Raw genomic sequence first — 12,295 nt, 5'->3', positions numbered from 1 at the left:
ACAAGCATAAGAAAAAAAGTACAGCTCAAAGATAATTAACAGAGGGTTATCTGTACATCTTAATGTCACTGAGACAAAGGAAAAACTAAATAAATGAATAAAAATAAATAAAAAATACAGTCAGTTTATAGAATAGTGGTTCAAGCCTTCGGTGATATAAACACAATCCATTTTTCCCAGTTTTGCAAAAAAAAAAGTTTCTGCTCTTAGGTTAAGTGAAGGTCAATCTTTCCATACCTTCAGTTTGAGACACAATATTGATCCAGTCAGTCTTTGTTGGAGTATCGAGTTGCAACCTTTTTCGTGTAACAGCTTAACAAGCCGCTAATAAAATCTTTAATAGGTACTTACCTTTTTTGAGAAGTGCGTGGGTATGTTACCAAGATAGATTGTGGACAATGAGCAGTCAATCTCAGGATCAAATATGTCTTGTAATGTCCTAGTTACTTCCCCCCAATGAAATTGGATTTTGAAACAGTTCCAAAATATGTGAAAGTGGTCTGCTAGTTGTTCTCCGAATTTCCTCCAACATAGACCCCTACCAACCTCTGTTTGGATACATTTTATTTTTGGGGTTATAAAGTACCTCATTACATTTTTCTAGCAAAAACCCCTCCAGAGACCTGAGCTGGTAGAGGTGGACAGGTGGACAGAACACATATTCAGCCAATCTTCTTCTGAAATGACAAGTCCAGATTCTTTCTCCCACTTTTATCAGACCTTGTTTGTTGAATGAGTTTTAGTGGATTGAGTCTTTGAATGTATAACTGAGACTAGCTTCTTTATGTCTTCACCTTTGTACATATCAACAAAAATGTCAATAAGATCAGTGTCAAGTTTGTCTGGAGGTTTAATTTTCTTATTGAAGTAATCTCTAGTTTGTATTGGAAGAAGTCCTGTTTTTCCAAGCCATATGAATCAGATAATTTCGTGAAACTGTCCAGTTGTCCTTTGGAGGATATTGAACAGTAGGATGTGACACCGGCTTCAAACCACTGCTTAAACCTCCCATCAATCCTTGCTGGTTCAAAGTCTTAATATCTTCTAAATAACCGATGAATAGAAAGATGTCACCCCTGTACAGTGTGCGCTGATAGAGGAATTAATTTACGATTAAATTAATTGTTTGCCCTATAGGCCACTGTAATCATGTTTATTTTTGCTGGAAAAATCTTTTTTTTTTTCAAACTGATGAGTATGTAGTTTACTGCTAGAGCCAGCCTCAAGTTAATGCTCAGTGAACTGCAGTTTTTAGTACTTATGCAGCAGCTTATGATTTCCATGCAAAAACATGGTAGTCAGGATTGGTTTTGGCCTCTCCCAGTGGACAGTAGTGATGGGGATATCTGTTATTTTAAGTGGTATACATTGGTCACCAGCCCATATTTAACAGGAAGTCAGAGGCCTAGTGAGCAGTGGGTCTGATACATTTCTTAAGTGCTCACTGTTTCTGTAGTCTGATCAGTGAACAGCTTTGGTCATAGAGTAATACTCTTTTAGAAACACAAAGGGTGAATTAGCTTATTCACCAGTCAATGTAAACAGGTGTTGAGTGTTTTACTCCATCCACTATAACCTTTAGTCTTAGACATCAAACAGTCAAATGTGAATCTTAAGGCTTTACATGTACAGTACAGCCACAGTGTCTTCTTTCATTATTTATACAAGTCAATGCAATATTCATTCACACAGCTGAGTCTCTGACGTCCTGGTAAGCAGATTGAAATGCAGTTCGACCAAAGGTTTGATATTGAATTTAAAAGATGGTCCTGCTCTTTAGCCATGAAAGCTGTGAGGAGTTAAAACTTGGCAGTAGATAAAAGTCATCTAGAATATTTTTTTTTCAGCTTGAGGAAGTTTAAAAATCTATAAGTCTTGGATAACATCAGCTGATTCATTAGTTTAGGCATTGCTCTTCTTTCTAAGAGTTTGAAAGATGCTTCAAGTGGATGAAATCTATACACTCACTGATGTGGTCTTAATAACATCCGTCCCATTAAACCTTATGAAGCTTCACACACAGAAAGTAAAGAATCTTGATTGTGAGCGGTAGAAGAAAAGACGTTTCCATATGGTCATCACAGACTCAGTCTATTGTTGTAATCCTCTCATGCTTCTTCAGACCGTCTCAGATACAATGGTGATGATGAACAGTGATGAATGAACTCTTTGAATCCTTTGGTGTGAAATGGAGATGTTAAGGGTGATGAATAGGAACGATGTAACGTCTCTCTGTTGCATTGATGGAGTAGGTTTATAAAAAAGCTCATTACGCCATTGACGTCCTCAAGTGGAATTTCATCACCATAAAACAACACTTATGCTCAGAGTATGCCTGATGTGACCAGGACGACACTTCTTTGATGGGTTTGACAGATGCAAAGGATTTCTTTTTGGTTTTCTCATAACTTTACACAGTTTAATATTTCTAGATTTAAATCAGGAGAAAGGGACAGAGCTTTTTTGGTTTAGCGCCCTTTGTCTCTCCAGAAGCTTCTGTTTTAAGGAGGATACTGCATTTCTTTTAGAGAGGCAGCACGCTCTGAGTTTTCTTGCAGACTCAACACAGCTAGAGGTATATCCCTTTGCTCTCAGTGCACACCCCCATTAAAAATTAAAGCTTTATATAACATCTGATCTTGAATCACACCTTCGAGTAACTCACCTTACAATGCTGCAGAGAAATCTTTAGTGTCAAACTTTCTTTTTATATGAAAGCCTGGAGAAATCAGGAATTTGAAAAATGCCTTTTTAATGCAGGGAAATCACACACACACACACACATGCACACACACACTCACACACACACACACACACACACACACACACACATGCACACACACACTCACACTCACTCACATCACCCCCTGCTGACAGTAATAAATATGGGCTGACAGGTGGCTGCTGGATGTACACTCCCAAGAGGCAGAACAAAGCGCTCTTACTGTGTTTCTGTGTGTGTATGTGGAGAATTAGTGGAGTGTGATCTTTGTGTGTGTGTGTGTGTGTGTGTTTGTGTGTGTGTGTGTGTGTGTGTGTGTGTGTGTGTGTGTGTGTGTGTGTGTGTGTGTGTGTGTGTGTGTGTGTGTAGGTACAGGGTTGCATAAGACATGAGCGGAGAGGACCTTCACACTAGAGGAAGAGGAGGATGGTTCAAAAGAGATTTCCAGATTTGACCACATTCTGCTTCTTGAAGTGTGGCGTTGTTTGTTCTAAAAAAAAAACAGTAAGCGAATGACTCTGGACATAACTGGGACCAATACAACAGTGTCTGCTCGTTCAAAAGAAACTGGCAGGTGACTCACAACACAATACTACGCAATATGGTTTCAACTTTTAAATTAAATTTACAGAATTCTGGATTAACCAGGAAATTAAAAGTCTGGTTTCTTTAACCAATGAACTTTGAAATAAGGTTCAAATTGATGTGCTGGAAAACACACTAGTTCAAAATTTTTGCGAAAACTTTAAAAACATAAAGAGCTTGTTTTTGTTGTTTCATGTTAGCCCAAAGGACTGTGCCTCTGTTTCGTTCACAATTAATGGAAATACTTAATTTGTGCGTATACAAATGCTAGAATGATTTTTTGACTTTCCTTATTTCATGTGAATAACTCACCTCTTTTCATTTCCATTTAAAATATTAGTATTTAGTTCAGATAAGTTGATAAATGTCTAGTCAAGCAATATAGATGTTTATTACTGTGAGGTTTTATTTTCTTTATTTCTTATATACTGTGTTACAATCTGCTGGTTTATTATAACAAACTGCATAAACACCTTTTAATAAGGCTACTTGGTCAAGTTTACTTACTCTTAAAGTGATACTCCAGGATGGAACAAGTTGGGTCCTATCACAAGGTTTAGAGCAGAAATTACCCCTACAGCAGTGTTTTTGTGCAGCAGAAGCCCAGAGCGCTCGCACCAAACACCCCCTCCCTGCTCCTCTGCCGGTTTCCTCTGCACTCAGACGGGGCCATTTTTTACTTGACCAAAAACACAAATAAACGGACTCCCACCGAAAAAATCTGATATGGGTCTGCATTCACGTTTTATTTAGAGAATTTTCAGCGCGTTACTTTCACACAAAAACACCGCTAAATAAGGCTCTAGTCCTGGCAGACTACCTGCGTTTGTTTAAATCTGGCTCGCCGCGCGCGGACTGATACACTAAGCAGCTAGCGCCTCGTAGCCAGCTGTGGCTCTGCAGCAGAGGTAGCGCCGTTTTACGACACGATGAGAACTAGAGCCTTATTTAGCGGTGTTTTTGTGTGAAAGCTTGGGATGAGCAGGGCAGACGAGCAGGGAGGGGGTGTTTGGTGCGAGTGCTCTGGGCTTCTGCTGCACAAAATCACTGCTGTAGGGGTAATTTCTGCCCTAAACCTTGTGATAGGACCCAACTTGTTCCATCCCGTAGTATCACTTTAAGGCGGGTACACACTACAGGATAATCAGGCTGATTTTTGTCCCAATCTCCCCCTCATGATCAAAGCCAGCAAAGGCTTGATTGTCTGATGACATCATATGTGATTTTCTTGTGGTGTGGGGTGTGTTAAGAGTGATTTCTTCTGGTCGGAGCCGCTCGGAAGGCCTCAGATTCAGAGATCGAAGATGATGAACATGTTTAATATTTGTGACTGAAAATCCTGTAGTGTGTGGGGTGCTCTGAGAGAAGAGCCAAGCAGGTAGAGCATGTAATCTCACATGTACCGGAGCAGAGCCAATCAAGATGCAAGCTAACTAAGCTGACTGACCGAAAGTAAGAAATCTATCTGTAATACTTAAAACGACTTTTCTCACCAACAACTCGCATTATTATTCATACAGCCTACATCCCCAACGTCTCTACAACCTTTTCCAGAAATCCTTTTTTTTGTGTGTGTGTGTGTGTGTGTGTATGTGTCCGTTTTTTTTTCTCTAAATTCTAGCGTCCAAAAACAACCATCGTAAAGGACGAACCTCCCGTTCATCCTTTACGTTTGTTTACACCAAAGTCACGTTTTATTGCGCAAGACTTGGAATCTTGAGCGTGAAGAAGCTGAAGCTCTGCTGAAGAATCTGTTAGTGTGTGGTGTCCTTGGAGTGCAGACCACACTCTGTAAGATCAGGAGCGAGAAGTCTTGTGCGATCTGTCTTTTGTATCATCAGGTGTGTGCACTCTAAATGTGTGAAGTTTTAGAGAATCTTGTAATGTGTACCAGCCTTTAACTGGGTCACGCTTCCAGATAGGTATGTTCAGGCAACACTAGATGAAATAAAAAGCAGACTGACTTATCTGCTATTCTATATTCTCCTTTAACATTGATTAATTTAAATAAAATGGATATTCCTTTAGCTTTTTTAATATATATATGTATATATGTAAATGTGTTTATATATATATATATATATATATATATATATATATATATATATATATATATATATATATATATATATATATATATATATATATATATATATATATATATATATATATATATATAATACCCTTAAAGAAAATGAGGATACAAAAGTTCTTGGTAATAACTTGAGAGGTTAATTTTGGACTAATCAGTGTTTTGTTTTTATCCTGCTGAGCAACCCATAGTTGCTGAAGTATTCCAGCATGAATGTAAAATAAATAAGTGAAAACATGCAACGTCTTTTGTCTTTTTAGAAAAGGCAGAACAAAAACAAAGAAGCAGGTTGTTTCCATCCATCCATCCATCCATCCATCCATCCATCCATCCATCCATCCATCCATCCATCCATCCATCCATCCATCAGCATCTACAGATAATTAGAGTCACTGATTAACTTACTGAGCTTGCAGTTGGACTGTACCTGGTCCCCCAGTTAACTAGCTGATTTTGAACCAGGAACCTTTTCTTGGATACCTTCATTTTAGGGGGGACTGGTGCGCAGATAGAGCAGGGAATCAAGTGTAGGGAATGACTTGCAGTAAAGGTGCTACAGATTGGCCTCAAGCCTACACTGCTTGAGGGCTACAGCCTCGTTGGGGATGTGACCTGATCTCTCAGCCATATCGGTGCGTCTGGGAGCCTCTTGTTGTGAATTGACTGTGGTTAACGCTGCACCCCATGAAGCCCCCGTGCATAGTTTGTGCCTCACAAAAAGCAACTTGAAGGTATCCCAGCTAGGACGTTGAGTATTTCTTGTAGCTCTGGAGAGAAAACGGATACTCAGTTTCATTAAAACCCTTTTTGTTCCAGTGTCAAGGGAGGATAATGTGTCTAATCGTGTTGTTATGGAGTTGTTACGCTGAAGTGAAACATTTCATGTGGCACAGGTATGAATAAGACATCAGACTCTTCTTTGAAAGAGGATTGTTTGTTTGTAAGAAGACAAGGAGGACGCATTTGATCCCAGATAAGAGCCGGTTTGCAGGACAGAGAACAACTTCTCAGAAATGTCTTCTTCAAAGACTGTTGTTGAACGCACAGGTGTTGTATAACAGCATGAGTTTCTACCTGTTGCTGTTGGGTAAGACGTTGAATGCTTTCTTTCCATGGCAACAGAAAAAAAAATGAAAGGGTGAGTCACTTTGGAGAAGGTTAGGTAATTACAAAAACATTTTCACCTGTTGTTCAAGAGCGAAGTAAACAGAACTTGAGTGAGGGTCACAGCAAATAGAAACATACCAATCCCAGCATGTAGAAAGAAAGAGTCTGTACTCAGAGCTTGCAACCTGTTTTCTTCTGCATCCAAACTACTGATGGATTTAACTTTCATCTCTAACTGTTGTGGATAGATTTATTCAGTTGAACACCAACACTTCTTCTGACCGCTCCACCTGACCTTTGGCAGCTACATATTTCCTCAAGGTGAGCTGAGAAGAAGTTAAAAAAAAGGAAATGCCGGTGGTGTAAACAGAGTATAATATGGACACAAAACTAAAGTCACAGACTGTCTGCTGTAGTGTCATCGTTCTTCGAATGGGATCCACCAAAGGCTCCACCTTTCTCTTAACTGTGAGTCATTCCCCTTCAAGGGATTTCATTTGCATTTTTATTGGAAACTCTTGACCGCACATAATTGAAGTCAGATGAGTTGATCATGTAGGTCAGGGAAGTTCATCTCACAGAGAGTTAAAACTGAAACTTTTCATGCAGATTTGTTGCCAGTATTTGGATCCACAGTTATGATACAGGATCTATTTCATGACTCATTCAATGCAACAAATATTTATTATATCATTTTTTCTCTCAAGGCGTTTCCTTAGATGTTTTGTTTCTGGGTCCCTGCTGTTGTGGGAACCAAACCTCATTAATTAACAGGGTATATGCTGAAATCCTGAGGTTAAATTCCTTTCAAAAACCTTTCAAAAAGTCTGAAGACCTTATTGTGGCTTTAAGCTGTTGACAGCAACCAATCTTTGATGGTTGTAGTTTGCATTTCAACATAAATTAGGTAAACTGAGAAGGAATTAAGCATGAAAGGATAAATAAAACTAAAGGCAGGTTAATTGACATTCCCATTCCCACAAAAAGTAACAGCAGTTATTCAAGGCCAACTTGCAGAAAAAAAAAAAATCTATTTCATCATTTTTAAAATTTAGGACATGTGCTTGAGATTGTGTTATTTGCTTTCTATCAGCGATACCAACGGCTACTAAACTACTGTATGAACTGAGTTTGTCGTCACGTTAGCCTACGGATATGTTAGGCTGCTAGGGCTACACAAAGCCTGCCCCTCACAAAACTACAACTTTGCTTGCTATCATGCTTCAAACAACAGCGCTACATAACTGTATCGATAAATACTTTATCTTGTTGCATTGTATCCAGTAAAAAGGTGCGTTGAACAAGGAAAATTTGTTCCAAAACAACTTCGATCAGGGGAAACTGGGAGGAGCTTTCTGTAAATCGTAAGAATCCAAGATCCCAGGTCCTCAAAAGTCTGAGAAATTTTCTAAGGAGTCTTGAGAAACTTTTATGATCTAGAGAGAAATATTTTGAGATGCTAAAGCTTTTTCTAGATCCTCATGCTGGTCTGTGATGAGTGTGACGAGCAGAAAGATCGTCCAATCACCAGGTGTGGTTATTTTTGAAGGTTCAGACCCTGAAAATGTTCTTGAACCAGATGGACTACTTCCATGGTAGATATATGGAGCTGTCTGTCTGTCTGGTCAGGTTAGTTTGTAACAGTCGCAAGGAGGAAAACAAATATTCATGGATAATTTTGGAGTCAAAGCTTGAATATCAATAAAAATTTAATGCCTCATAACATTGCATTCAAGACTTTTTAATACTTTTAAAGGGCCTTAATTTTCCTACAACTGATTTATCAACTTTTATTACTTACACTGACTCACCAGTGACCCTCAGCTGTTTTTTTTTTTTTTTAACCGAAGAACAAAAATATTATTTGTTTTCCTCTCTTTCTTTCACTCTTTCTTTTTGTTCTCAGAAAAAAGGTCAAACAGTGTTGGTTTCCAAGCTCTTAGTCTTCAGCTGTAATTACACTAGGCTGTCAGTTGATTGATATATATATATATATATATATATATATATATATATATATATATATATATACATACACATATACATACGTATATACATATGTATATATGTATATATATATATGTGTATATATATATATGTGTGTGTGTATATATATATATATATATATATATATATATATATATATATATATATATATATATATATATATATATATATATATATATATTTTTTTTTTTTTTTTTATATATATACACACATTATTTTATTTATTTTTTTTATTTATATTTTTTTGTTTGTTTGTTTGTTTTTTCCCTTGCAAAATGCTATGATATTTCTAGCTGTGTTGGTAAATATATCATTGTTCTATCAAAAGAAATATTTCTTTTTAGTGAAGTTTTAATGGCTGAAATACTCTGGGGCTGGACTAATAGTTTTGAATTTACATTTTTTTCCCCCTCTCTTCTCCCAATGTTGTTATTTCAGACCTGTTTCAAAGGGGCGCTGGCTAGCTGGCAGCTCCTAGGTTAATCCCAATCCTTTTTGTTTTCCTATGTCTGAGTTTGTCTTATGTCTTGGAAGGGATGCAACTGAAACAAGATTTCCCCTCGGGGATCAATGAAGTATTCTAATTCTGATACTCCAGATGCGTCTCTGTTCCATCATGGCGCTGGATCAGATAGGTTCCCATTCAAGTCAATCTGTTAGTTTACACTTGATCCACTTAGTTATAATCCAGCTGCAAGGCTGGTCCGGCAGGTCGCAGGTAATACGCACCAATCCTATTTTTGCCAGACACATAAATTCACTGCAGGAAAGATCAAGCGGGACAGGAAATTGTGACCGGAAACCACCTAAAAACACCCAATTGCTTTCAAAATCAAACAAACTGTGTCAAAACCAGTTTGTATTTAGCTTGACTACAATGAAAAACGCACATAATGAGCGAAGCCAAACCAGGAGTCAACAGGTTTGAGGTTTTATAGCCCAACATGAATGAAAAGAGAATTACCAATAGAGTGGGAAGTGGGGGGACTCCACAGAGTGAAGATGGACTGCAGATGGATTTGGTGTATTTGAGGTGTAAAAAGTAATATGCTGGTTTTGTGGAACCAGAATATCACAGAACACTTCAAGTCTGAGTTTCCATGTTCCATGTTTTATTTTGAGCAAAATACAGCTGCAGCAAATGAAACTGAAAGCATGCGCATCACACAAGCTAGCACAGCACGATTTTGGAGTGTTTTAGTGCCAGAGACATATAGATAAAACTAAATGGATAAGTATGGTGATTTTTTTTTTTTACATGCATCCTGGCTTATTTCATATTGTGTAACACTGTTATCCTGTGGTAAAACAAAACAACAACAAAATAATAAAGTTGTCTGCTACCTCTGAAGTATGATGTCAGACCAGACTGTTATAGGAGGGCATCATTTATTTAAAACACAAACAAATGCTTCAACCATGATTTGAGGTTATCTGTTTGAATGAGGGGACACACACTTTGAGGTGAAAAATATCTGAAACAAAAGAAGAAGCAAAATATATTCAGTCCTTATACTCAGTTCTTTAGGTGTGGAATAAAACAACACCTGGGATTGCAGTTTAAAAAAACAAAAATCATGTTAATCTTTTAAAACTTGCTGAACTAAAGTGACGTAACGTTTGGCTTTAGAGAAAAAACAGGAAATTCTGACAAACAGCAGACAACTGACTGTACTCCTGAGTTTTTCTGCACCAGTTTCACACACTCACTGTCAAAATGCCTGAAACTAATTTTCTTAAAAGCTCCTTCTTGGTACTTGATGTGTTTGGCTTTTATTGTTTTTTGTCTTGTATTGGCAAGTGAGGCGACACTTTCATCTGTTATGCACTCCAATTATTTCAAGGGAGGAAAAATGTTCTGATCCACAGCAGCCATCAGAGCTGCTTCAGGGGAAAATCATGTCTGATGCTGATTTGTGGAGCTCTGACCTAAAGAAAGTTTTCACATGAGGAGAAAAAAATGTCATAGCCTGTTCCTTTTTGCCTGAAGGAATTCTTTAGAGCTTAGCTGAGCTGAATCCCAGAAAAGAATTCATTTTGATGGAAGTATGTTATATTTCATTATACTGTCTTTTTTTTTTTTTTTTACACCAATTCAAGTTAGAGAAGTGTAAAATGAAGTCTTATCAATGCAACACATGCTAAACATCCCTCAATGTGTAAGTGGGATGTTTGTTTAACCCGCTAATGATCATGTGATAAACCTTCACTTACAGTAGCTCTGTTAGTGTTACTCCCAAGAATCCCACTTTCACATTAAAAAGCTTGAAGTCCTTCTTAGTAAACAGTGGTATGAGGTGAGAGCAACAGGAGAAAGATAGTACAGCTTCACCAAAAATGTGGCAAAATCCAGCAAAAATAGTTAGAGGTAGGGTCTGCATTTAAATACAACATTCAACTGGGCTGCTCCTCCTTGGATCAGTGCCAGCGGCAGCCCACACCCACTGCCTCCAACTGAAGCTACGTGAACACACTCACTTGCCCAGTAACCACCTGTAGCATTGCTTTTCTATGTGGGAGAGGCTTGAGAGCTGTGCGCCTTACTTAGCATGTTAGCACAAGCTAATCACTGGTTATTTGACACATACCAGCATGCGTTGCTCTCTGTCCCGTTGTGCTCTCTTAGTGCCCGGAAGCTAGTGCAAGTCGAGCCAATCCTCACCCTGGTTTAGGAAAAAGGTTGATGTGTTGGGTGTTTCCTTTTACTTTGGTTGTGTTTTTCTTAATCTGTGCTATCATAGCTGCTCTGATTAGCTTCTTCCACTTGTTACAGTTAACATGTAAAGTCATTTGCACACTGGGCATGTTGTGATTGGCTGATGTAACCATGCTAACTTTCCACCCAGAAATCCACACAACCAAAACATCAACACACAGGCAGAGGATGGGGTTGAGGCAGACACAGACACTGAAACACATCTAAAGAGGCTTGTAGGAGATGATGGAGCAGGATTATTCTAAAAGTTGACATTTTAATTTTTGGAGAAAATCCTTCAGACTCTACCTTTAGCTATGTTACTGTTTCCTTTTTTCCCAAATATTTTTGCTCTACGTAGCAAACTTTTAAAATTTACTCACATAGCAAAAATTCTGCCCACATTCGGTGCTTGGGGGCAGTTAATCTTAGATCCTGATTGCTTATTTTGTGTATTTATTTCAGCTTTTTTCCTTTCTTCTTTTGCGCCTTCCTATGTTCCTTCCTTATTTCCTTTCCTCTCTACCTACCTTCCTTCCTTTTTTCATTTTGTCTTTCTCTTTTTCATTTCTCCCTTCTTTCTTCCCTCATTTCCCTTCATCCTTTCTTCCTCTTCTGTTCCTTTCATTCATGTTTTCCTTGCTTCCCTTCTTTTTTTCTCCTTCCTATCAATCCTGTTCTGCCTTTGTTAAAACTGTCCCAGACATTTCTGCTTTTTGAGTAAAGAGCTCTTTTTTTAAGAACTGAATCAACACTATCAGCTGTAATATTAATCCAAAGACTTGAGTGATGATTGATTTGTTTCTTCATGATTTTCAGGTCTGACGTGGAGATTGTCCTGTTTGGTTTTGAGCGATCTCCTGACAGTCGTGACTTCCACCCTGTGAGATTTGGAGAAAGGACAGTTTTTCTATTAAGCTTGACTCTTCACTCAAACCACTGAACCAGGTAAGATCACACCTGTCACAAGATGTGCTCTGTCAGAGATCAAATTGAAGTTGAAACAGAAGTAATTTCTCACAGACTTTGAGAATCTCATCACTTTGATATCTTATCACACACTAAGCGTACCCTTAGTGCTCTGCCA

General features: G+C 38.1%; 1 protein-coding gene across 9 annotated transcripts in view; it reads left to right on the top strand.

Moving 5' to 3' along the window:
• The window catches only part of map2 (microtubule-associated protein 2), a 150,740-nt gene that overhangs the window by 58,050 nt on the left and 80,395 nt on the right, over nucleotides 1–12,295 (top strand). For all 9 annotated transcript variants that reach the window (XM_074694331.1, XM_074694330.1, XM_074694328.1 and 6 more), the window contains exon 3: nucleotides 12,028–12,156. The gene's annotated coding sequence lies outside the window, so the exon portion shown is untranslated. The remainder of the gene's footprint in view (nucleotides 1–12,027; nucleotides 12,157–12,295) is intronic.

Source organism: Halichoeres trimaculatus, unplaced genomic scaffold, assembly GCF_033239565.1.
Source record: "Halichoeres trimaculatus isolate MK-OKI-2021-1 unplaced genomic scaffold, fHalTri1.1 fHalTri1_scaffold_19, whole genome shotgun sequence".
NCBI classification, from domain to species: Eukaryota; Metazoa; Chordata; class Actinopteri; order Labriformes; family Labridae; genus Halichoeres; species Halichoeres trimaculatus.
The sequence above is the reverse complement of the archived record's forward strand: the minus strand, read 5'-3'. Positions and strand labels throughout refer to the sequence as shown.